Genomic DNA, 24,671 nt, shown 5'->3' with positions numbered 1-24,671 from the left:
GAGATAGTAGTGCATGGCTGACATGTATTGTTATTTGTTTCCAAAAACAATATTGCTTTATCCATGATTATCTATATTTCCTCTTCCTTGTCAAAGGATTGTAAGAGACATGTGGTATACTAGTATTTCCACCCGTGCAACGCACGGGTGAACAAAAAGATTTTATGTGGCGTTAACAAATTATTACTCTGAACATACCACCAAATTATAGACCACGTGTTTTTTGCAAATATGAAAGTTTAGGTTTTTACTAAACAGAAACTTAAATCAAATATTCATAGCCTCCCGTGTTTTGGAATTTTTTTCCACTTTAAAAAGGAAATCTCATCACAATCAATCAATTTAATTCATTGTTAAATATCTCAAGATACATGACAATGGTGTAATCAGAAAGTAGCCTTGTCTATTCTAAAGAAATTTTTAAAGAACACATAGTATTAAGAAGTTGATTGGGTTACATTTACATCAACAATATAGAGAGACACTACATATGTAAATCTAAATTAAGATAGCAACAACATAAATTGATTTTCAAACAATAATGCACATTGAATTTGGTCCTTCATAGATAAACTCCCTCCATGCATGCACCTAAATCCACTTGTACATTAACTAATATACCGTCTTCTTACCCAAGATTCAATATAGAGCCTTCCTAGTAGATCCTATTCCTGCTAAACACTTGAAAACAAAAGATCTTTAATAGGTTGGGGGTTCTTGGCCTAGTACTGTAGGTAGTTTGTAGTTTCTCAGGTACCTACTTATAATATGTTCAGTCAAAATGGAACCTGCATATAGATCAACATAGACAATGATATCAAAGAATGACAAATACATCTCAAAATGTAATTCAATATATCAGTTTCATATAGAGTATAAAGATTTACATTAAAATGAATAGTTTTTGTTTAACATTTTCAAAACTAAGCAACAAACCAATGAAAGAAACACGACAAAATTGTCAAACCAAATCATAACGGAATCAGAGGTCATTTTATATTTCTTTAAGCAAGTATCATGACCATAAACCAAACACTTAGCTTATGTTACTATCATTTCTTATCAGATCTGAAACAAAAGAAAACCATAAGAAACACATACATTTGTTGTTGCTATCGCTATGAAGATATATTGAAAATGAATGTTACACCCAACTTGTCTAACATGATACCTGCAAGGAAATTAATTGATTAATTAATTAAGATATATATCCGAATTTCCATGTAGTTGCAGGATCAAACATAACATAATAAACATCAAAATATATCCTACTAAATAACTGAAAAACATATTATAAATTATACCAACTCTACCATATCAATTCACGTTTTGTTTCTTTCTCACAGGGGCCATTTTTTTTTTTTTTTTTTTTTACAATTATGTTACCTTTAAACCAAATCATGCTCTTTAGTCAAGTCCATGAAACATCTAATCAAAAGTTGATGAAATAAGCAAAAACAAACCTTCAGAATCTGTCATTTCTTTCCTCAGCTTGTGCAATTAACTCACTTGATCGTTTCACTCAATAATATTTTGATTATTTGGCTACTACATGGAAAATAAACCAGCAACGAACATTCAACCAATCAATCTTGAAGAGGCACAAACCAGAGCTCAGTTACAGCCACTGATCAACATTACTATAGAAAGGAAAATTGCCCAAACATATTTGGAAATAGACCAAACCAATGTTTGCTACCATTGCTATAAAAAAAATCAACAACTAAACAACTATTCAGATCTAATATATCACTCTAATCCAAAGACTAAAAATTTGAGATAATCAAAACTCAACAATTGATAATGAAAACAAATAACTCAGAATCAACTGAAATTAGTTTAGAAGAAAAAATTATTAACTCCAACACAATTCAAGTTTTTTCATGAGATATAACTTAAAAACAGAAAAGAATGGTCCCTTAAAAACAGAAAAGAAAAGAACATTAACCAATATTATAATGAAAATATATCTATTACCTTTGGTACTTATGCTTTTGTGTCCCGTTGCTAAAACTTTATCAAGAGATTTCTGGTAATTCTTGGAATCAATTTCAGTCAAAACTTTACTTAAATCAACATGACATGCAACCTACTCTTCATATTTTTGCTTCAAACGTGTTAAAATCAGCAAAAATGCGTGTTAAAATCAACATGACATCTAACCTAGATATTTATGTTTCAAAAAAAGTCAGTGCTTTAAAATCAATATTTCTCTATAACTTATTGTCTAAAGAATCAGAAGCAAACTTTAAAGGATCTTTAGTCAACTTCTAACTAAACGTAAGGAACATTCGATTTTATAAAAGCAAACTTTAGCCTGAAAAGAGACTTACCATGAAGTTGTTCCAAAAGAGTCAATCAGAAAGTAAAAGAGTTATAATTACTGCCCGTTATCATATATGGTTTATTGCATTTTCTTGAGCCCAAATTGTTGATTGTTTTATTACATGTTTCACATAATAAAAATCATATTACATGAGATAAAGATGATAGATCAAAAGCTTATCTAAAAAACAGAAGATAATCAAAATCAAAATTTTATTACACAACAAACTCTTAAGAGAAATATAGGTGAATTGTGGAGGTGAGAAAGCTTTCACACAAAAAATAGGTGCTCAAGGAGTGTATGCAGAAAGATTCCTGAAAAAAGTAGTAGTTCAAATATGGGTGTATAGAGAAGATGCTCTCTAATAAAGTCAAATTGAGCCCAACTTTGAAAGTCAAATGTAATCTGACCCTCTTAGTGTACCATCTCTTTCTTTTTAATTTATTTCTTTTGGGTTATGAAGACTAACTTGAAGAATCATTCATATTAAAAGACTAATTATCCAGTATAAAGTTTACCATACTTTATACGGAAAAGTAAAACTATCTGATATAAATTCATTGTGATAAAAAGCTCGTTTGCTAAAATATGGTCACTATGACAAAAGGCTCTTGTTTCAAACATAATATATACAACAACTAATATATATTTTATCATTTTTACATGTAATTTATCATTTCAAAGATCGAGTTCAAGCATATACACAACTAATATTTTCTATATTATAAAAGATCATTCAAGCATATTCACATTTATTCAAGGAAAAATACCTTGGGTTGGATTGGTGTCAACTACCTGAAAAAGTACAAAGCAACATAGTATCAATGGGATTTGTAACAGAATCAAATCAAACAAATGAAGAAGAATAGAAAGCTTAATCATCACTATAATCATCTTGAATCATTAATACAACAATAGAAAGCTTATAGTTAGAGAATGTCACCAATTCAAATTTCTAATCATAATCTGAGGTTAGAAATTATGTGAAAATGAAATACCTCGTAAGCAAAGAATTTGTTGTTTGTTTTTTTGGTAATAACTCCTGCAAATATTAACAATCACACGGAGTTATGTATAAAAAGGAATCAGTGGGAGGAACACAAATACAAAGACCAGCACATGTTATGCTGATAATGATATGCTTAAATTTAGAATCATTATAAAACTTCAATATTATACAATGTGGATACTTCATTAGTGTAATCAGCTCATGAGAGTAAAGAAAGTAAAGATCATACAATCCAAATCATACACAATCAAATATAAAATCAATACACAAAATCTAAAAGCAAATGAATATAATCATAAATCATAAATAGGCTACATATAAATTGAAATTTTGCAAAGCATGTCAGAGAGAATCTAGAAAACATAAATTGAAGATAATTGAGATTGTAATAACAATGAAATGCCTAACTGGTTACGCCAATTTGCAGCAAAAAATTAAACATCTGTGATCATTTTCTTGAGCACAATTTTTTATTCCTTCTATTATATGTTTCACATAGTAAATATCATATTACATAGATAAATTACATATTTTGTTTTTTTCAAAAGAAGGTGGAAGGAGAAAAACTCTATCAAAAGGCAGTCATAACAAATTACATGGGAACTGTCAAAAAAATTTAAGGTAGGTAGCTCAGTAGCTTACCAAATCAGAAGAAGGAATGCCCTTATTCAACACACAGACTTAAAAAACAATGCCCTGATTCAACACAAAGCTCATATTAGTGTGGAACCCATTCTTCAATATAACTTCAACCTTTTATGCACAGAAGACCACACTAATCATTAGAAGTTTTTCTCAAGCATACAAATACTAAACAATGAGAAATGAGAATAACCAAGAAGTTTGTACCACAAATTTTATGTGCAATGTAAGTGCATTATTTGGTCCTATTACACAGAGAAAATTTACTTACCTGTTCATGTTACATCCTGCTATAATCATTCAATATTTGTCCAACCTGTTGAATGCAAAATGATCTACACAAATCAATATGTTTGAAAGCTTAACACAAAAACACTAAGACAACAAATTAATAATTTAATTGAACCAAATAACCAGATCTAGGAGTGCAGCAAGTTAAATCAATTGCAAAAGAAAAAGGAACAATTAAGGCACCACTAACAATAGTACATGGAACTAAAACCAATAATTTACAATTCTGTTGTAGAAAAAGCAGAATGCAAATGTTAAGAAAAAACAGAATGCAAAATGGGATCGGCTCAACAACAATCCATGACTAAGAGAACCATTTTTATTTTTTATCCATCTTTTACTGCATGAAAATGAAAATAAAAAATCATACATCATATAAATTCAAGTCATAATTAAAAACCAGGATCACACCTTCAGTTTGATTGCCTCTCCAATATCATTTATTTGAACTCTTTCAAACTTGATGCATAAAACCTATCAACAAATAAAACCAGAGATTAAAAATTGAATAAAACCAACTTAAAACAAAACAATCCAAACAAAAGGGTCGTATATTTTTACCCAATTTAGAACAAAAACAAATTCAAATCAAACAAAACATAATCAAAATCTTCAGCACCATCTAAAACTAACAATATCATCCATTTTCTTCTTGAGACAATTTCTCAAACACTTTGAGAGTGCTCAATTGCACAACAAAAAAATCAAATACAAAACCAACTAAAAATAAGGCATCTAAAACGAACACTTTGTGAGTGTCCACATATCTTAACTTATAATCTTACCTTGCAGTTAAGCATATAATCAAACCAAAACACACAAAAAAAAAAAAACAAATTTGGGTATAAAAAAAAATTGCAAATAGATTGTTGCTTTCAAAACTCAAACCTATAAATTTTAACGATAACAACAAATAATGACAGAGAAATGGGTTTGCAATGGATTGTGTTGATGATAAATTTAATGGATGTAAAGAAATTATATACTTAGTTGAAAAAACAACCGTACAATATAAGCAGAATCAAGTGTTTGAATACTTGAAAATTATGGGTTACAATAAAAAGATATTTAAGGATCTAACAATAAACAACAACATAAAAACAAAAAATCACAACCTTGTTGTAGAAATCAGATAAGATGATAGTAGGTCCGTTTGATGGTTCCAAAGGATTGTCGTTATTAGTCTTCCAATCCCATTCATGCACAGACAAAAATACCAAACATTAATCACAACAATCTAGAAATTCAAAATCACACATAACATTAATCATAAAAAAAACAAATAGAAAATAAAACTTACCTCAACAACGATTCAAAGTACGACTTCAAGTTGTTCATGAGAAGAAAAGAGAGATATGGTGCATAACCCGTTGTAAACGAAGAAAGAAGTAAGAGGAGAATGAGTTTGTGTGTGTTTTTTAAAGAATAAGAAGAAAAGGGTTTGTGTTGCAACGTGAGAGAGGAAAAGAGGGAGTGGTGGAATGTTTGTGAATGAGAGAGAAAGTGAGGAGAATTAGGGGTGAGAGAGTAAAAAAATAGAATGAGATAAATTAATGTATGAGGAAAAAAAAGGGTTTGAAGAAATTTGAATTTTGAATTGAAGAGGGAAAATGAGAGGAAATAATAGTTTAATGTTTGTTGAAATGTGAGTTGAAACTTGAAAGTGATGTTTGTTGGGATAAGAGAAAAAGTAGGAGGGAAAGAAGGATTTGAAAAATTTAGAAATTTGAATTTTGAATTGAAGAGGGAAAATGTGAGATAATGATATTTTATTGTTTGTATTGTGTGAATGCTTAAAATGGTAAAAATAAAATTAGTTTTTAATAGTGATGTGACATTAGGTGGCTTAGAATTTTGACACATTGGATTTGTGTAAAATTTTTTGCTATTTGTTGTTCCCCATTTGTATATTATTAAGATTAAGATTAAGATGTGCACCATTCTACTACCCTACTATCATTTTGAGTGTAATACCAATCTATCTTTCACATAGTTGTTGTTTTCTTCCTCATTTTGCATATGAGTGTACTCCGAAGTAACTGCAAAAATATTTTTTTTCTTTTGAAAACTCTGTATCCAAAGAGAAAATAATATACACACTTTAGCCAGAAAAATTCAAAAGCAACATATTTACACCCAAGAGGAATGGTTGCAACCTACTCTCTAGAGGATGCTCAGAGGGTATGATATTGGACATAAGCCTCATCTACAAATGATCTTAAATTTTGGTTACATCAAAAAAAAAAATGATCTTAAATTTTGGTGTATAAATAGGAACAAAGAAATCAAAATAAGGGGGAGGTGGAAAAAAAGGAGAGCAATAGAAAAACCAAAAGAAAAAAATTATATAGAAAAAAACTTTATAAAAGAGAAGGACACATCCTTATAAATTAGTAGCCACCACCATAACACTAACCAAGATAACACAACGCTCATCAGCCATCTCGTTCCTTTTTTACTTCTCTGATATTGCGTACATAAACGCCCCTCCCTTTTTCATGTTTTTAATTCATTCTTTCTTTGTAAACTACTGTCCCTCTATTTCTTTTCCTTCAAGAATCAATGTTTTTTATTTTATTTTTTATACTAAATCACACTAATCATATTATCTTTGTTTTGAATAAATACTAGTATGGACACCCGTGCCAAGCACGGGCTAGAATTTCGTCGTAATTAAAACATTGGATGAAGATGTATTATTCTCATTTATGTGGTTGCTCTATGTCTAATGAGTAGATTAACACCAGTGCTGGCTCTTTCCATAAGGTCCAATGATGATATTATAACTCGGTTCGACTTTGCAAATGAAGCATGGGTGAATTACAGTGACAAATGTCGGCTGCGGAGAGTCTTATACTTAAGTGAGATATGTTGATGTGTTGACTGTGAGCTAAAGTTTCACATTGGATGTGAGAGTAGACGTTGAGCAACATATAAGTGATATGATCCATATACATAATTTCTTAAGGTTTAGGTTAAGATGTGGTGTCAAACTCACGTGTGTGGATTATCTTTGTATGTTGAGATGATCAAACTCAATGTAGGATTATGCGAAAATCACAATATTGTTATCAACCGGTTTCTTAGTTTTTGGATGTCATTTGTTTATTTTCATCTTAAAGTTTAGTTTTTATATGGCATTCTCTTCCATATGTTTTTTTTTTTTTTTCATTCAACGTCTATTATTTCAATTTATTCACTTTTGGACTTTTGTGACAGGTGAAAATGGTAAATTGGCGATGTGTTATGTTGAGTTGACAAAAATATATATTTATTAGACAATTTAAAATCATGTAACGTTTTCCTTAAAAAAAATCATGTGACGTTTGTTTAATTGAATCTAATTTTTTTGGTAAAATAATTACCCAAAAATCTCGGACTCCTTCGACCAAACCATAAAATAACCAGCAACTCACACTATTCTCTATACTCTCACAAAAAAAAATGCACAATACTTATTTTCTTTCGCCTATCTTCCCTTGTGTTTTAATTCCTTTTTTGATTTTTTTTTTTTGCTTTTAATTTTCTTTATTTCTTCTCATGGAAGAAAGAAACATAAACCCCTCTCCATGAAACCACCGTCAACCAAAATTTTTGAACATTTTGTGATTTCAATTGACCATATTTAAATACGTCATGTAATTACGGAGGTGGATAGTTGAATGATAATTTATCAAGTGTGTATTAAAGTTCTGTATTGGATGGAATAATAGATTTTGAACATCATATAAGTGAGATGACTCCTGATGCCTAAAGGTTTTGGACGAAGATATGATATCAATCTCACTTGTGAAGTTTCTCTTAATCTAAGATGGTGATCAAACTCTATGCATAATCCCCTAGAAGTCCCAAAATCATGATGAACTGTTTTGTTAGTTTTTATATGTCATTTGTTTAACTTTTTTATCTTAAATTTTAGTTATTGAATTTCATTCACGTTCATTGTTTTTTTATTCAGCATTCCTTATTTCAAATTCTTTGACTTTGGTCTTTTGTGAATTCTGATAATGAAAAAAGATAAATGTATTATTTTGAGTTTACAAAAATATATACCTATTAGAAATTTTAAAATGATGTGACGTTTTTTAATTGAGTCTATTTTTTTCGTAAAGTAATTACCCCAAAATCTCCTAATCCTTCAACATACCTACAAAATTGCAAGCAACTCAATCCATTTGCTATACTTTAAAGGTTAAAGCACACACCCCTTACTTGTTTTCCTTACCATCTATCTCATGTAAAAAAAATTCCTTTTTCATGTTAGGTCTCAGTTTGTCTTTATAATTTGGATATGTCACCATATTACACATGCAAAAAGTCTCACATTTAAGAGAGATGTTAATGTGTCATATGTGAGTTAAAGTATCACATTGAATTCAATGGTAGCCTAAACTGATGTGGTGTGAATCATACTTTTGTGGTTGATCTTAGCCTAAACTGATTATATAAAAAAAAAAAAATAGGCTCCCTCAGAAGACACAATATTATGATGAACTATTTAGTTAGTTTTGGATATCATTTATTAAATTTTTTCATCTTAAAATTTATAGTTTAGGGATGTCATTTGCTTTGATGCTGTTTTTTTTATTCAATATCTATTATTTCAAACCATTTTACTTTTAGTCTTTGGTGGGATCTAAGAATTGAAAAATGTAGAAGTGTTATGCTGAGTTGAAAAAAATACATGCTCATAAGCTCATTAGATATTTTAAGTCGATATGTGGTGTCAATCTCCATTGTGTGATTGTTCTTTGCATAATATGAGGATCAAACACAATATAGGCTCTCTGTGTCGTCCCAACATTAAGATGAACTATTTTACTGGTGTTTAGATGTCATTTGTTTATTTATTTTTTAACTTAAATATAGTTTTTGGATGTCATTCGCTCTCATGCCATTTTTTATTCAACCTTTATCATTTAAAATTACTTTACATTTGGTCTTTAGTGGGATGTTACAATGAAAAAATGCAGATGTTTTATGTTAGTTGACAAAGCACATGCTTATTAGACATTTGAAAATGACGTGACACTTTGTTAATTAAGTCTAATTTTTTGGTAAAATAATTACCGAAAAATCTTCAACCCCTTCAACAAACCCATATAATTACCGGCAACTCAGTTTATTCCCAGTAATTTTTCGGATAAAGCATGCTACATATATTTTTTTCCCTAATCATTTTTATCATGTTCAAATTCTTTTTTCGTATTCTATTTTTTTCTTTTTAATTTCCTTTCTCTATTATCATGAAATAAATAAACATAAATTTGCCTCCATGAAATCACTATCAAACTACCTTTTTGAACATGATGTGCCTACGATTGATCTTATTTGACTATGTCACATATTTACAGACGTGGATAGTCACACACTTGATTAACATATGTTAATGTATCAAGTGTGAGTTGACGTTCTACATTGTATAAAATAGTAGATTTTGAACAATATATAAGTGAGATGACACATATCTTAATGACTTAAGATTTTTTGTGAAGATGTGGTGTGACAATCTCACTTATATGGTTGCTTTTGACCTAATATGGTGATCTAACTCAATGTAGGCTCATCTGAAAGTCTGAACATTATCCCAAAATTATGATAAACTACTTTGTTAGGTATTGGATGACATTTGTTAATTTTTTATCTTAAATTTTAGTTATTGGTTGTTATTCACTTTCATGCTATATCTTTTATTTAACCTCTATTATTTCAAATTCTTTCACTTTTGATCTTTGGTTGGATTTGACAATGAAAAATTGCATGTGTTTTGCTAATTTGACAAAATAAAGGGTTGTTGTATTTATTATTAAAACAATGTGACATTTTTTTATTTAGTTTAATTTTTTGGTAAAATATATACTAAAAAATTTCAAACTCCTTCAACAAACTCGTAAATCACCAGGAATTCACTCTATTCTATATACTCTCATAGACAAAGCACAAATATTTCTTTTTTTTTTCTTATCATCTCTCTCATGTTTGACTTGCTTTTTTGTCTTTTATCTTTTTCTAATTTACTTTCTCTCTTCTCATGAATGAAAACAATAAAAACATTCATCCATTAAATCACCACCAACCCACTTTTATAGCATATTATGTTTTCTCTAATCTTATTTGGTTATGTTACCAGATTACAAATGTACAAAGTCTCACACATAAAGGAGATATGTTAATATGTCCTATATGAGTTAAAACTTCATATTGGATGCAAGAGTATGTGGTGAGAAACATATAAATGAGATGACTTATATACCTAGTGCGTTAAAGATTAGGACGGAGATGTGGTGTCAATTTCATCTTTGTGGTTACTCTTAGCCTAATGTGATTATCCATGAGAAGACTTTTGGTATTTGCTAGAAAGTAACCATGGAAAAATATTGATGTGTTACTTGAGCTGATAAATTACATATTTATTTAACATTTTAAATGATGTGATATTTTTTAATAAAGTAAAAAAGAAATGGTAAAAAGAAACGTCATATTAAACATTCCCTTAATTAAGGGGTGTGATCGTAAAAAGAAATGGTATACTTATTCAGTCATTTAAATTGAAAATAAATCATATTTACATCAAACTGAAGAAAATATCTATATTTACGATGATGTGTATTTTTTTTATGAACGATGATGTATATATACTTGTTAGTAAGCATTCCATTAAAATTCACCAAAAGAAAAATATGCTTGTTGGTGGACATATTCAAAACTACCAAATACATTTGGAAAAAAATAAAAGAATATATTTTGCATTGCGGATGTTTTTCTCACAAAGAAAACTTGTTATTTTTAATTTATTTGTTTTTTATAAGTGAAAGTTTAGTGAGTCAGACTCCAAGGGCTCATCTGAATTAGGATAGATTTTGAGATTTATTGAGCTCTAATCGAGATACTTACGTACCACCCATCAAGAAGTTTTCACATTAGCAGTAAAAGCTAAACTCACGACAATTGAACCAAATCTTCATTGAGCAAGAATATATGTTTTTGATACTAAATGGGAGAAATCCATAAATTGAAAGTTGAATTAGGAAAATATGTTAGTACCAATTGAAAGACATTTATTTAACAAATTAGTAATCACCCACAATTAACATATATCTGCATAACTTGACCAAAAAAAAAACAAATATAGACATAATTGATTTTTTGTGTAAATGTTGATATAAAAACATTTAATTTAGAATGGTACCATAATCATCATGGACAATTTTAAATATTTATTTGAATATTTTGTTTTATAAAAATGAAATATCATAGCATGAAATGAGGTAGAAAATGAGAGACCGTCATGCGTACTTTATATGTAATGTAAGACAAATGTTTATTATAAAGATAAAGATAAAAATATAAAGATCTGTAGTGTGATTGAGAATGTGCTTATATTGTCGATATATGTTGATTTAGTTGATAATAAGTTGACTCCAACCCCCATTAAAGTGTGAGTACAATTCTCAATACCAGCGTTAGGACATCCTCGATGGATAATACATTGTAATCTCTTTTTGATTCTTGAGGTTTTCTCTTTGGACTCAACTCACCTAAATAAAGAGAGATATTGACCAAAAAAAAAAATCTCACCTAAATAAAATTATTAAAAAAAACGAATATGTTTTTTTTAGGGGAAAAGATATTATGTTTATATGAGTAAAAAAAGGAACATACTTGTATGGTGTGCTTTTTTCTTGTGCTATTTTTTATTGTTATAAAAACATTAAAATATACTAATTTCCAACTTTTATTCTGATGATATAATTCAATGCAAGTTTTTTCCTAAATAATTCCTTTCCATTTGGAAAATGCGTACAATTGATTTTATCAATGTCTATGATTGGCAAAAAAACTGTGAAGACCAAATGTTGATTGCAATTAAATTGAAGAAATCAAATAAGAAAAAGGGGACAATAAACTTTATCGGTTTTCATGGAAAATAATATCATTTCTTTTGCATAATGAGGAATGCTAGTAACACACATTTTAATAAGCATTTTTTAACACACTTTTTTGATTGGTTAAAACTCACTTGAGTTCCACCAAATTTATAAGGGTCTCACATGATTTGGTGGAACCCGTGCAAATTGCAACCAATAAAAAAAATATGTTGAAAAGTGTGTGTTGCTATCATTTCTCTTTTTATAATACTACCTTTATAGAGGTTTTGAAAGCTCATTTCATTCATTTTTATAGATAGTATACGATTTTTTTCTTAAATGTCTAGGCCTTTCATATTCTATACTACTTTTTTGGGTTCAAACATGCATATTCATTCGTTAGCAGTAACAAAAAACAAAATAAAAATTTTGTTAGCAAAAAAAAAACATGCATATTCATTCAATAATAATAAATGGTTTTAGCAAAGAGCATATACATTAATATACACGGTTTTGATTATATATATAATTTTTTTTTGCATTTACTATTATTTTGTTGCATACATTGATATACCATAAAAAAAAACTTGTAATATTCGGAAAAAAAAAGAAAAGAATATTGTAGATAAATGCTAATTTTTTTTTTACATCTTGTTCCTTTTTAAAGTGTTTGAATATGTTTGGCTTGGAAATTATCATTGACATATGTTAACATTTGAATGACTTATAATATAGGTGATGACACATATAACAAATGTTTTTATCAATTATTCATAACACATTCATAATAATATCCTTCATTTATTTGGTCAAACAAATAGCTTCCATATTTATCTTGCATGATTGATGCATTTATGTGTATCATTAATCATTTAGTAACAAAAGACATTTATCTTGCATGATTGATACATTTATGTGTATCATTTATCTTGTTATTCATAGACTTGTTTAAAAATATAGTGGAAAAAATCTAATATGTTTTTTTGTTGTTGGGGTTAACCCTCCGGTCCCAGAGGAAAAGGACCCGGGTAATTCGAGCAAAGAGGAAATTAAAGTCTTAACAAAAATTATTTTTCTTAAATAATTCATCTTTTAGTAGAACTCATTAACCACTTTGAGTCCAATTAATTGTTTCAAATTTACAATTGTTTAAAACAATATTGGAGTTTTCTAAAAATGGTTGCGTTTTTGTACTTGTGTAAATAACAAATGATCAAGTTTATCAAAGCCCCATTCTTTAAAAAAAAAGTTTATCAAAGCCTCCAAATAGATTGTACTACCTCTTTAAGATCGAAAATAATGTTGTGATGAAAAAACTAATCCGAATAAAATAAAAGTATTATACATATAAATGACATAATAAGAAACACCAAATCAATATCTGAACTGAAATATCTGAAGGTACACTATTCACTCCGCATAATTTCATTTTTGTGTTAAACTAAAAATTTTGTTTGTAGTCATGTTTCATTGTTTGATAAGATCCAAGATTTGTAGCGCAACACCAAAGTAGACCTTTCCTTCCTTCAAATCCTTCTCAAATTTATAGATCATATTTCTTCATACAATAGCATGAATTTTGTTACCCTGAAAATGCAAATAGTTAATTAGAAGAAGAAAAAAAAAAGGAACTGGATAAAAAAAAATGAAGGAAAACTAAATACAGAATTTTCACACCTACATGCTATAACAAAAAGCACATAAATACAACCACAATGAAAAACAATCATAAAAAGTATACTCGAAACCTAAATTATGGACACAAAATGTCTTTTATTTTATGAGAGGAAGATGGTAGATGAAGATAATGAAAAACAAATTGTCTATATATAGGAAAAAAATCATGTCAAGATCAATTTTGATTGGCTCATAAAAAATAAATGAGTCATGATCTATTTTGATTGGTTAAGAAAAAAAATTATGAGTCATGATCCATTCTAATTGGTTGATAAAAATATTAAATGCAATGGATACATAATACATAATACATACACAATTAAGTCAACTTTCTTGATCAAAGGTCTAATGCATTGCAAAAAATTTGTTTGAGGAGCATTAAATGCTAGAAGCAAAATGAGACGCCACGTGTACTTATGCTCATAGAAGTATCCTTTTGTATTATATAAAGATTAGTAGTAATAATTACTTCAAATCCATTATTTAGTTTGGTTACTACTCAAACCTTTTTGAATCTAAAAAACCTAAAATCGGTGACCGCGCCAAATTCTCCTTTGGTTTGGTGACTAGGCTAAATCTTCTTTTTATTTTGGTCGTCGCAAACCTTCTTTTTTAAGTAAATTATAAACACGGATATTAGTGATGACTTCGTCAAAACCACTTTTGATTTGGTCTTCGCAATAAATCTCAAAGTCACTGACTATGCCAAATCCTTTTCTTGGTTTCGCCATTGCAAAAATTTTAAAGTTGATAACTCCGTTAAATCCTCGTTAACTCAGTCATCACAATCATTTTCAAATTAAACAAGCAGCTAGTCGAACTCATCATAATCAATTCTTCGTAATCAATATCTTTTTGACTCTCAAATCAACAACATTTTTTTTTTATCAAAATTCATCACAATAAAATAATTTCTTTAAAATCAACCAACACACAATCATTTTTCACTCCAAGAACTACAAAGCTTTGATTTTCTCATAGTGGGAGCAAGAGACAATTCTTGTCAAACACAATACAAATAAAATACTTTTTCCTTCCATTTAAAAACAACATTTTCACTTAAAATAAATAAATTTGAATTCTCATAATAATAAGGGGAAAATAAATATTTTGAAGTTGACAAAATGTTGTACTATTAATTAGAGGTAATCATTTAGGATGACAATACTTTCTCTACGCATAGTCGACTACCAAATCCAAACTTTGGTTTCAAAGACAATTGTTTCATTTTAAATGGTTTTTTTTCCCAATTTTCTTTCTTCCTATTTTAATAAACTTTGGTGCTGGCTTCAATGTTTTAGAGCAACCCTCAAATTTTAAACCGCAACGTACATCGTTCCCCCTAAAATTGGTTATTGATATCAACTTCAAAGAAGTATAACCTTCTCTATACCTTTAAAATTTGTTACATTGGAAATGAATATATTATGTTGGAATGTTAAATGCAAAATGTGAAATTGTGTTTTACGTACTTGACACATTTAATGATTTTTTACAGAATAAATCATCAATTTTGTTTTTAAACTAGGCTTAATGCATTTTTAACCCCTTAGCTTTTAAAAAATTGCTATTTTAGCCTCCTAACAAAAAAAAATACAATTTTACCCCCTAACTTTACATAACGTTGCAAAACTGCTTAGAAGACGCTTCCAAAAACGGGGGCCAAAATCGCAACATTATTATGTAAATATCAGGGAGAATAGGAGCGTACTTCCCTTAAGATAAAGCGCTAAAAGAACATATTTTCATATAGATAGAGGGTTAAAAGAACACATTTCCCAAAAGATAGAGGACAAAATTGTTATTTTTTTTTGTTAGAGAGGTAAAATCACAACTTTTTAAAGGTTAAGGAGTCAAAAATACATTTAAGCATTTGAACTATCATTCTCCCTTCAATTTAGTGCATAAACCTTTTAATATAATAAATAGTCCCCGAATGATATGAAATTCTGAAATTTTATCCCCAATGTTTATCAAAAATCCGTCCTGACATCTTAATAGAAGGGACTAAATTGAAATATTCTATATACTTCAAGGACTAATAAGTATATTTACAAGTTTAATGACTAAATTGGGCATCTTAATAGAAGGGACTAAATTGAAGTATCAAGGACTTAATAAGTATTTACAAGTTTAAAGACTAAGTTGGAGAGTGAATTCAAGGATTAAATTAATTCATGGCTTATTCATTTTTCACAATTTCCATTTGAATATTAGTCAAAATGTTAACTTTGTATTTCATGACCGACATTGTAGAACTTCAATATTGTCCGACCAATTAAATAGTTTTCTAAAATAAGTGATAATAACTTAATCTTTGTATCCAAAACTCAACAAACAGGTAAAAGAAAATATAAATACAAAAGTGAAATTAAAATATAAAGACATAAAATATAGTTGATCATCGTTGACAAGTATTGCTATTTGTATCAAATAACCATATTGTTTTAAACCTTTTATTATCCATATTTCCTTTTCCTTGCAAAAGGATTGTAAGAGACATGTGGTCTCTACACCATGCTACTACCCTACCATCATTTTTAGTGTAATTTCAATCTATCTTTATCAGTTGTTGTTTTCTTCTTTGTTTTACCTTTGAGTGCACTTGTACTGCTATCACAACAAGCCAAAGGATGCTTTGAGGCCGTGACGTTGGACATAAAACATCATTTACAAATGATCTTACCCTAATTTTGGTGTATAAATATAGAGGGAAAAAATACAGAGTGAGGGGGATGAGGAAAACAGGAGAAAAAGAGAAACACATCCAAACATTAGTAGAAATGTAGAATGAGAGCTTCCTATAATTTACATTAAAACTATCATATTCTTTAACCATAACCCTCATAACCAAAAATGGGAAATACAAATAAGAGTGTTATAGATACTTTTTTTTTAACATTTACTCTTTTATTAGATGAAACACATATGACTCTCACATTTTGAAAATATATCACACATAAAGTGATGACAATCACGTAGATTTCACCTAGCTTTTCTCATGCATATAATAAAAAGGAAGGAAATAAAACATATGCCTAATTTCTACCTCAAAGTCTCAATATAGACGAGCATCGTTGGCCGACCCATTTTTTTCTTTCTGTAGAAATATGCCATCTCCCGCTTCAGAAGTGGTACAAAGGATCACATCCCTTTTTTACACTCTCTTTCTCTTGGTCGACCCATTCTTTATTTCTCAACTATTATTTTCCCTTTTATCTTCACACTTTTTTCTTTTCCTTTGTTTTTATTTATTTATTTATTATTATTATTATTTTAAAATTCTCTTTTCGTTTGATCATTGTAAAAATCTTAAATCTATGACTCTAAATCCTCTTTTTTTCAGTTTGGTCATTGAATAGCTTCATTTTAAATAATCTAAAACCAAAATATAAGTGATGACTGCATCATAACCACTTCTGATTTAGTCACCATGCAAAAAATCTCAAAGTCGATGACTATATCAAATCTATTTTTGGTTTGATCATCGCAAAAACTTCAGATTCGAAAATAACTCATTTGAATTCTCTTTTAGTTCAACCATCACAATCATTTTCAAATTAAACAAGTAGCTAACCAAACTCATCAAAATAAAATCTTTGTACCTAATATCTTCTTTCACTCATCAAATCAACAATATGTTTTTATAATAATTTCTTTAAATTAATCTAACACACTTTCATTTTCTACTCCAAGAACTACATAGCTTTGTAATTCAGCTAATAATATAGGTTTTTTAAATAATCTGTTTGTGTTTGCTTGTGTTGTGTGTGTTCCATTACATGAGTAAGCGGCATAATACTTGTATTGTTTGTATTCAATTACAATAATAGGAGTGGTGAAGAAAGCATAACTACGGTGATGATATTGAGACTTAAACTAGATTGATTAAAGATGTTTGGTATCACATATATTATAATCTTTGAATCAAAATGAAAGAAATGTGCAAGAGAAGAAATAACAGCAGTTGAAGAGGAGGCAAGAGTATGTGTTATTACAACTACTGAAGGGGAAGCAATGCATGCTATGATAGTAGTTATAGCAGAGACAAGACTAGCTTAACAGGACGGGAAAAAAGCTAAATAAGAGGCAAGGGCGTTAAAGAATAAAGGACGACGTTGAGAATATTCCCAAGAATTGTATATAGGCCCTTCTTGAGGACATTCTCTACGTCTTCATTTAGTCTTTTGATGCCCTTTGCCCCTTCTTTGGTTGTTTTTGCCTTCTTTAAGCTGTTATTGCCTCCTCTTTAAATGTTATCGCAAATGTCATTTCTCTCTTCGGTCGGTGCTATTATAGTTGTGCTTGCCTCCGCTTTAGCTCTTGCTATTGCTTATCTTCAACATTTATTCCATTTGATTATAAGAGATTAATACATGGGATACCAATCCTTAATCAGTTTAGTTCAAGTTTGAATGTTATCACTGTAATAATGTTGACTCCTCTCGTTCCTCTCATTTGTAAGTGAACATGGACAGCATAAGTGTTATGCCCCTCACTCGTATAATTGAATTGAACATAGACAATACAGACGGATAATTCAAAAACATACACTATTAGTTGAATTACAACTTGCATTTTAACTCTTTTCTTTTCTTCCAAACTTTCTTTTCTATTGTAGCCAGTCCATTCCAAGTAGCATCTATACCATCCATAAAAAGTTTCTTTAGTGTGTGTTTTACTTTTACCAATGTTGTAGGATAGAAGAGAAAAAGAACTAGTCAAATCAAATTGCAATATCACAATTCCACGATTATTAGTTACATTGTTTTGAAACATATAAATTAAGCCCAGGGGATTTGTTTAAATAGTTCTTTGATATGTGATAATAGTCAATCATATAATGTTTTTAGCAGTATTTATGAGTCACTTTATAGTCTTTCTAGCAAGTTTTCAATTTTTTGGTTGAGTTTTTGTAAATAAATCAATCTAGCAAGTTTTCAATAATTTTAGTTGAGTTTTTGTAAATAAATCAATATATGAGCATGATAGAGCTATTAGGCGTACAAGACGAACTTGTCAAATCTTCCAAACAAGACAAATTTGTTGCCCTGTTATACTTTCTTACGAGATATATCAAGTGATTCCTTGGGTATAGTCATCATGGACGTTTCAGTGAGGAGAAACGGAACATGGAATGAAGAAAAACATAAGGTTGAGCTATTGGATGCTATGTGATGCGTGCTTTGAGGTTCCGTGTCACGCAACTTTAAAGAAATTGAAAGTGTGTCTCGTCATTGCCTAAGGCGTGTCATGTGCTAGGAGCTGCGTGTCCCACAAGTTTATTATTGCAATATTGTTGGAGAAAAGATAAGTCAATTATACCAACATCGCGTGGATACAATCTTCATAATTTGCACTACAAACAACACAATCAGTTGATTCATGTTATCTGCAACCTGCAAAGTGATACTCCCTCCGTTTCTAAATATAAGCAAAATTGACTTTTTATGTTCATTCAATTAATGATGCAACTGCCTTAAGAGTCGAGTTTTAAATGTAGATATAGGTTAACAAATTCGAGTTGAGTTTCAAGTCGATTCAATTCTTAACGAGTCGAGGAAAACTAAGCTAATTTCAATTCAGCTCGACTCAATTCTAATCCTAAGGCCACACATTATTACAAGTTCCGATTAAATAACAAAAGGCCACGATTTCGGACTATGATTTATTTTAGGGATATGCTAACCAATTCCCCAGGCACTAGTTAAGGATACTAAAAAAGGAAATTTTATAGTAATTGTAGTGCAAATTGTGTAATTAATCCATAAAAGTTAAAAAAGTTTCATTTAGGAATGCTTTCCTTTTATGTTGTGCTTAACCCGTGCTCCAAGGCCACCGGTTAGCATGGCCCTTTATTATATAACCACAACCTATAACGAATAGGAAACTGCTGTGTTAAGTCTACACTTTTAAATGTGTTCTAAATTTTTTTATTGCATTCGCTAATTACATATGGCAATCCTCTTTGTTTCTCATATGGGTTACAATACAAACCTCTGGTCGATTATATTTGGAGACTTTCCACAATTACCACAAACTATAAATTAGCATAATGCTGACACATTCTATTTCTTCAATAAAGAAACTTTTGGCAAAATTTTCAAGAACAAAAGATTACAAGAGTTCATAAGCAATAATTGGACAATCATCAACCACTTATCATATTCTTTTTTAGTTGAGCTTACAACATGAATACAATACGCAAAATGAGATGCTTTGTACCAAAAATATCAATAAAATTGAGTTAAATATGGTAGCAGGGGTTCTTCAACAACGAATGCTAGTGTGCTTAAGCGGGAAGCTTCTACACAAGTAACACAACGACCTTCGTATTCCTCATAGTTTACAGATGAACATTTCGATACAACGACCTTTGTAATCCTTATAGAATTAAAACTAATTTGGAAAATCATCTCCTCTTCCGTTTTCTATAAGAGGTAAAAAGTGCTATTTTCAACAACTAGATTTTAGATTTTCAATTGAACGATACAAAAACAGAAATTGCATGAAAGTATATTAAAAATTAAGTAGATAATAACTCCCAAAATTCAAATCTGGATTCATGATAATGAAAAGGAAATGGCTCAGAAAAATAATGGGTATGAGAAAATTATCAGCACTGAAACATCAGAGTGGTGCATGACTATCTCTATGACTCATCACAGCCCAAAATATACATTTCAAAGTAACATGTAATTGAGATAAAATCTAAGAAAAAACTATAGGACAATGCAACATTGATACAGTACATAACACACAAGTTGAACCAACAATGAAAAATTTGAAACATAAAGACACTAAATAAAATCCAACTTGGATAAATTATGCCTAAGAAACATTTGCAAAATTACAGAAGAATAATTTGACCTCAGACATCCAAGGAAGGATATAGCAGCATTAACTCTCAAACCTGACGAAAGGCGAAAGCTCTTAGGCTGCCACTGCGAATGTTTTGAGAAACAAGCCTTATGATTTATCATCATTGGTCATTAACAATCATATGAACACAACATCAAACATTGTCATTGTTCAATTTACATGATTAAGACTAAGAAACACGATCATTCATGAGCTATAACATGATCAACTGTGCATAAACAAATTATAATCACAAATACACATATTCTAACACTGGCCCAAATATGCAAACTTCGATCAAATCAAAATTAATTAACTAAAAATAACAAAAATGAAAAATCAACAAGATTGAAATAAAAATGGTTGATAAAAAGACTCAGAATATGGGTGGTGATATAACAGAATGGTCGGCAAGGTAAAAATTTACCATTACAACAACCGAGACCTATCACAGATATCATCAATGTCCAGAAAATTAATAAAATTATGTTTATAACAACAAAAAACGAGAAATTAAAACCATAAACCCAGAAGATGATAAAAAACTAGAAAGTGTAAAAACTAAAAGAATCGGAATTGAAGAAGTTAGTGGTTTACTGGTATCACCACCCAGTGATTTAGGCCGTTTGAGAGCGATACCCATACACCAACTAACTAGAGTTTTGGCTGAGTGAATTGGGATTGTGATTTGGCTGAGTGAATTGGGATTGTGAATGTGATAGACAAAGAGGGTTGGGGTTTATAAAGGGTGAGTGTAGTAGCCCGGTCGAGTTTAGCGGAGTTGGCCCAAAATAAAACATTGGTAAAGGGCTTTTTGTGGGCTGGGTAACACATTTATAGATTTTGTTTTCCACCCTACTAATTTCTAGCATGTCTATGAATTTCTCATTTCGACTCCGTTTGAATTTTATAATCTAAACTATTTTTACCATATTTTAGATTATATAATTTGGATCTCCAAAAAACGTTAAATAGTAAGCATATGATAATAATGAAGCATTTGGAAGAATGGAGTTATATATCTTTGTAAAGAAAACTTGATTTAACCATATGCAAGCATTGTGGTACCATATTTTTTTTTAGATGAGCTTACAACATGAATACAATAAGTTTCTAATGCAAAATAAGATGCTTTGGTACCGAAAATCTAGATAAAATTGAGGTAAACATGTTAAATATGGTAGCAGGAACACAAGGTTATTCCATAATGAAGCTGTCATTTGAAGATGAAACAAAACTTTTTGCCATATGGTAGACAATATCTGATGCATGAATGATAGAGTGCTCAACAGGGAAGCTTCTACGTGTTTCATGTGACTTTTTCGATTCAACAACCTTTGTAATCCTCATATCGATACAACGACTTTTGTAATCCTCATATTTTGCAAATGCACATTTCGATACAACGACCTTTGTAATCCTCATATTTTGCAGATGCAGAAAATATCCCTTGGTGCTATTTTCAACTACTAGATTTTTCAATTGAAGGTTTTCAATTGAACCACACAAACACAGAGATTGCATGAATGTGATCTTTGATTTCAGCATATCCAACTCATGCACATTTCTTATACCAAATTTGATTAGTAATTCATATCAATATTCTTCATTTGATCACGCTAAGATCACTAAAAACTAGATGCCTATTATTTCATAATGTCAAACAGTTTTAAATTACTCCAGTAGATCATGGAGCAAATGGATGTGTTGATGTTCAAACTATTGAGACCTTTTACTTTGGATGAAAGTTCAGTCTAAAAGTGAAATAACATGTGAAGAAATGTGCATCGTACCCAAATTCAAGTAAAACATGAAAGTATATTAAAAATTAAGTATTCCAAAATTCAAATCTGGATTCATGATAATGAAAAGGAAATGGCTCAGAAAAATAATGGGTATGAGAAAATTATCAGCACTGAAACATCAGAGTGGTGCATGACTATCTCTATGACTCATCATAGCCAATAAAATACAATATTCAGAGCAATATATAATTGATCTGATCAAATTTCAATTAACTTTTCAAAACAAGTCTTGCATAACAATATCATATTTTTGTTCTTTAACATCAAATTTAAAATCATCATATAAGAAGTTGGCATTAACATCCAAGGAAGGAAAATAACACCATTAGCTATCAAGCCTGGCAAAGGCAAATGTTTTGATAAACAAGCAATGTATCATCATATTCATCGGATAATTACAGGAAAACACAGCATACAAGAGTTCATTTTTCACTGAAATTGTGCATACAGTTTAAATCAATCAATGATACATACATAAGACACTGGATTGGATAAACACGTAAATTAAATCCATTGATACATTATACAAACCATAAGCCACTAGATTATAACGAATAATATAGATTTTGATTAATTTGACCTCAGACATCCAAGGAAGGATATAGCAGCATTAACTCTCAAGCCTGGCGAAAGGCGAAAGTTCTTGGGCGGCCACTGCGAATGTTTTGAGAAACAAGCCTTAAATTTATCATCATTGGTCATTTACAATCAAAATAATCAAAACATGAATATAAAACATGAATATAAGATTGAAACACAAGATAATAACATGATCAACTTTGCAGAAACAAATTGTAATCACATTTCAATCATCAGAGAGACTACCAATGACACTGATTTTTATCCAAACGGTAAAAATAAACATAGAATTAACCATTGTGATAGTACATTTTTATGCTAAAATAATGAACATTGTCTCAGACATCCAAGGAAGGATAAAACAGCATTAACTCTCAAGCCTGGCGAAGGCGAAAGTTCTTAGGCGGCCACTGCGAATGTTTTGAGAAACAAGCCTTCAAGGTATCATCATAGACAACAATATCCATATCACATTAACCAAATTTAATCAATTTCAGTCAAAATTTGGCACAAAAACATTGAGAAATCATAATCAAATCTAGGAAGTACACAACATTGACATCAAAACAATTAAATAAATATAAAACAGAATTTTTCTTAAATAATGAGATTTCCTGAACAGATTGGATCATTGTTACAACAAATTAAATGAAAAATTGTAATATATTTGGCCTCATTGAGAAGATTAGATTAGTCTACATGATAAACTTCAGACATATGCTTGTCTATTATAAATATTTTAATCATTGGCCAAAACATACAAACTTCAATCAAATCAAAACTAATTAACTAAACACGACAACAATGAAAAATCAACAAGATTGAAATAAAAATGGTTGATTAAAAGAAAGGACTCAGAATATGGGTGGTGATATAACAGAATGGTCGGCAAGGTAAAAATATAATACCATTACGACGAACGAGACCTATCACAGATATCATCAATGTCCAATTCATATTTCAGTTAAAAAAAAACGTTTAAAACAAAATGAACAAAATTTTGAAAGTTAAACAACAAACACAGAAGCAGAAGCTGAAAATAAACTATAAAGGTAAAATCAAGATGGTAATTGAAGAATATGGTGGACGATCGATTTCCCTGTCACATCACATCACAATTCAATATGAAATCAATATCAATATGCAATATGAAATCAATATGACATGAAGTGATTTAACAGTGGAACCTATCAAACACCAATACTTCTACGAAAATAGGAAACGATGAATTTTGCAGCTGAGTGAATTGAAATTGAGAAAGTGAGGGTTAATTTTTATAGAGTTGAGTTTAGGGTTTTGTCTAGAATGTTCCAAGGGTGCGCCGTGAATTAACCTACGCGAATGGATTTCAAGAGTATAGTAACCGGGTTGAGTTTGGCCCAAGAGAAAAACGTTAGTGGTAAGGGCTTCTCATATGTGGGCTTAGTAAACATTCAAGTTTGATTTTTTTTTTTTTTAATTTTTTAAATTACTCTTCCCACTTCTAAAATTGCTTAAAAACTATCATAGCGGTAGTTAATTGTCGTTCGGCATTTCTAACAGCGGTTAATTTTCGTTGGATACTTTTTAAAGTGGTTCAATGATTTTTTAAGTTTTTTTAACCGATATTTTTT

General features: G+C 29.8%; 2 long non-coding RNA genes and 7 other non-coding genes across 20 annotated transcripts; all 9 read right to left on the bottom strand.

Moving 5' to 3' along the window:
* Positions 1 to 383: 383 nt before the first annotated feature.
* Positions 384 to 5,805, bottom strand: LOC146918448 (uncharacterized). 12 transcript variants are annotated; one of them, XR_015016208.1, is made up of 12 exons: positions 5,569 to 5,804; positions 5,384 to 5,452; positions 4,680 to 4,742; positions 4,249 to 4,293; positions 3,978 to 4,031; positions 3,325 to 3,368; positions 3,097 to 3,121; positions 2,334 to 2,416; positions 1,978 to 2,107; positions 1,464 to 1,548; positions 1,102 to 1,171; positions 384 to 788 (listed from the first exon to the last, which is right to left on the bottom strand). It is a non-coding gene; the product is annotated as an uncharacterized LOC146918448 (long non-coding RNA). The 12 variants fall into 12 exon arrangements; XR_015016201.1 differs by having other exon boundaries at positions 2,334 to 3,121; positions 5,569 to 5,805; XR_015016205.1 differs by having other exon boundaries at positions 1,464 to 1,545; positions 2,334 to 3,121; positions 5,569 to 5,805.
* Positions 5,806 to 13,385: 7,580 nt separating this feature from the next.
* LOC146918447 (uncharacterized) lies at positions 13,386 to 14,204 on the bottom strand. The gene is made up of 2 exons (XR_015014323.1): positions 13,818 to 14,204; positions 13,386 to 13,723 (listed from the first exon to the last, which is right to left on the bottom strand). It is a non-coding gene; the product is annotated as an uncharacterized LOC146918447 (long non-coding RNA).
* Positions 14,205 to 20,396: 6,192 nt separating this feature from the next.
* On the bottom strand, positions 20,397 to 20,484 carry LOC146918446 (small nucleolar RNA Z221/R21b). The gene has a single exon (XR_015016913.1). It is a non-coding gene; the product is annotated as a small nucleolar RNA Z221/R21b (small nucleolar RNA).
* Positions 20,485 to 20,680: 196 nt separating this feature from the next.
* Positions 20,681 to 20,804, bottom strand: LOC146918445 (small nucleolar RNA SNORD14). Its single transcript, XR_015016938.1, has one exon. It is a non-coding gene; the product is annotated as a small nucleolar RNA SNORD14 (small nucleolar RNA).
* Positions 20,805 to 21,046: 242 nt separating this feature from the next.
* On the bottom strand, positions 21,047 to 21,143 carry LOC146918444 (small nucleolar RNA Z43). Its single transcript, XR_015016909.1, has one exon. It is a non-coding gene; the product is annotated as a small nucleolar RNA Z43 (small nucleolar RNA).
* Positions 21,144 to 22,550: 1,407 nt separating this feature from the next.
* LOC146918443 (small nucleolar RNA Z221/R21b) lies at positions 22,551 to 22,638 on the bottom strand. Its single transcript, XR_015016912.1, has one exon. It is a non-coding gene; the product is annotated as a small nucleolar RNA Z221/R21b (small nucleolar RNA).
* Positions 22,639 to 23,056: 418 nt separating this feature from the next.
* Positions 23,057 to 23,179, bottom strand: LOC146918442 (small nucleolar RNA SNORD14). The gene has a single exon (XR_015017383.1). It is a non-coding gene; the product is annotated as a small nucleolar RNA SNORD14 (small nucleolar RNA).
* Positions 23,180 to 23,392: 213 nt separating this feature from the next.
* LOC146918441 (small nucleolar RNA SNORD14) lies at positions 23,393 to 23,514 on the bottom strand. The gene has a single exon (XR_015017276.1). It is a non-coding gene; the product is annotated as a small nucleolar RNA SNORD14 (small nucleolar RNA).
* A 394-nt stretch (positions 23,515 to 23,908) lies between these two features.
* LOC146918440 (small nucleolar RNA Z43) lies at positions 23,909 to 24,008 on the bottom strand. The gene has a single exon (XR_015016907.1). It is a non-coding gene; the product is annotated as a small nucleolar RNA Z43 (small nucleolar RNA).
* Positions 24,009 to 24,671: the final 663 nt, after the last annotated feature.

Source organism: Medicago sativa, chromosome 6 (assembly GCF_051527215.1).
Source record: "Medicago sativa cultivar Bolivia chromosome 6, Bolivia_mono, whole genome shotgun sequence".
In the NCBI taxonomy this organism is placed as follows: domain Eukaryota; kingdom Viridiplantae; phylum Streptophyta; class Magnoliopsida; order Fabales; family Fabaceae; genus Medicago; species Medicago sativa.
The sequence above is the reverse complement of the archived record's forward strand: the minus strand, read 5'-3'. Positions and strand labels throughout refer to the sequence as shown.